Below are 1,599 nucleotides of genomic sequence, written 5' to 3'. Positions count from 1 at the left end.
CACAAACTCTTTTAGGTTTTGTTTGTCTAGGAGACTATCTGTCCTTCTATTCTGAATGATAGCCTTACTGGAAAGAGTATTCTTGACTGCAGGTTTGTTCCATTTATCACTTTGAATATATCATGCCACTTGCCTCTGGCTTGCAAAGTTTCTTTTGAGAAATCTCCAGTCAGATCTATGGAATTTTCCTTGTGAGGTAGGGAGTTCTTTTGTGTTGCTTCTTTTTTTTTTTTAAACAAAGCACAATTATAGGTTTATTTATTTTTTAGCAAAATAAAATGACTTAAGTAACTAGTTAAAAACTAATGGGTAAGTTTTCTTGTCTCTCCAGAGCATTTGGCATAGCTTATCAACTGGTACACAAAAGAGTAGAAAAATAAGAGATTATCATATTGTCCTTGGTATTTCTCTTTTAATATGTCAGTATGGTAGTCTACCAGAAAAGAGTAAATGGATTCAGTTGTGGAAAGGAAGGTATCTGGCTTTCTTTTTTGATGATGCCAAAAGCAAGTTTTTCTTATTTTCAACTCAACTTGTAACAATCCTTGAAAACTCTCATCAGTGAATATTTTGTTTGTTTGGTTCCAGGTGCTATCTATAAATATTATTTTTTTCAATGTTGTGTATTGGCACTTGTTTTCATTCAAATCCTGTTCTTCAGTTTTCTTGCATTTAATGGATGGCTTGTCAGGGTCATCATTTTTGTCTTTAATATTTTTAATCTTTTCTCTTTTTTTGCAGATGAAAATAAATATCTTATTGAGACAGACTTAGGTCCAGGAAACACAAGTGCAACTTCATGGGCCTTTTCTTAATATTCTGGAATAAAAGGATATATGTAAATATTTAAAAATTCAGGTGCTAATAGTTTTGCATGTATAGCAGTACTTTTGCCATCTGTTTAATTTGAATGTTTAATGATATTAATCTTCAGTGGAAGCTTCACAACTGGCATCTGTTCAATAGGTACATTTTCAACTGGGACATAATATGTATGGCAATAGAACATTCCTGAACCACCACACTTGAGACATTTTGATCTTTCACTTTGCTGAACTTATTGAAGAACTTCTTGAGATGCTAAGCATAAGTTTTGAAGAGGATCTTCTGCAGCTATGGGGTAGTTTGTGAGTGTTGTGTTTCCACAAATTTTGAATTATTTTTTTCTTTTTCTTTGGGAAATATAGATGGATTGAGAGACATTTTTAATTGAATCCAAAGTTTATTTTTTTTAATTTTTTTTATTTATTTATGATAGTCACACAGAGAGAGAGAGAGGCAGAGACACAGGCAGAGGGAGAAGCAGGCTCCATGCACCGGGAGCCCGACGTGGGATTCGATCCCGGGTCTCTAGGATCGCGCCCTGGGCCAAAGGCAGGCGCTAAACCACTGTGCCACCCAGGGATCCCGAATCCAAAGTTTAACATCTATTTCTAAAACATAAATCACAGGTGCACTGCATTGCCTGCGGGTCCTGGCACAGCTCCATGCATCTTCAGCTCTGTCAGAGCCCGAGGTGCACACGTGTAAGACTTGTGTTTGCTTCTTTTAAGAATTTTTCTTTATCATTGTATAGTTCAAATTTAATTACAATATATC

The 1,599-nt window shown here is 35.4% G+C and overlaps 1 pseudogene; it reads right to left on the bottom strand.

The window, feature by feature from the left end:
- Positions 1-302: 302 nt before the first annotated feature.
- On the bottom strand, positions 303-1,203 carry LOC112671932 (tRNA-uridine aminocarboxypropyltransferase 1-like; annotated as a pseudogene).
- Between the last annotated feature and the right edge of the window lie 396 nt (positions 1,204-1,599).

The sequence above is a fragment of the Canis lupus genome, chromosome X (genome assembly GCF_003254725.2).
Source record: "Canis lupus dingo isolate Sandy chromosome X, ASM325472v2, whole genome shotgun sequence".
NCBI classification, from domain to species: Eukaryota; Metazoa; Chordata; class Mammalia; order Carnivora; family Canidae; genus Canis; species Canis lupus.
This window is presented reverse-complemented; position numbering and strand designations above follow the sequence as displayed.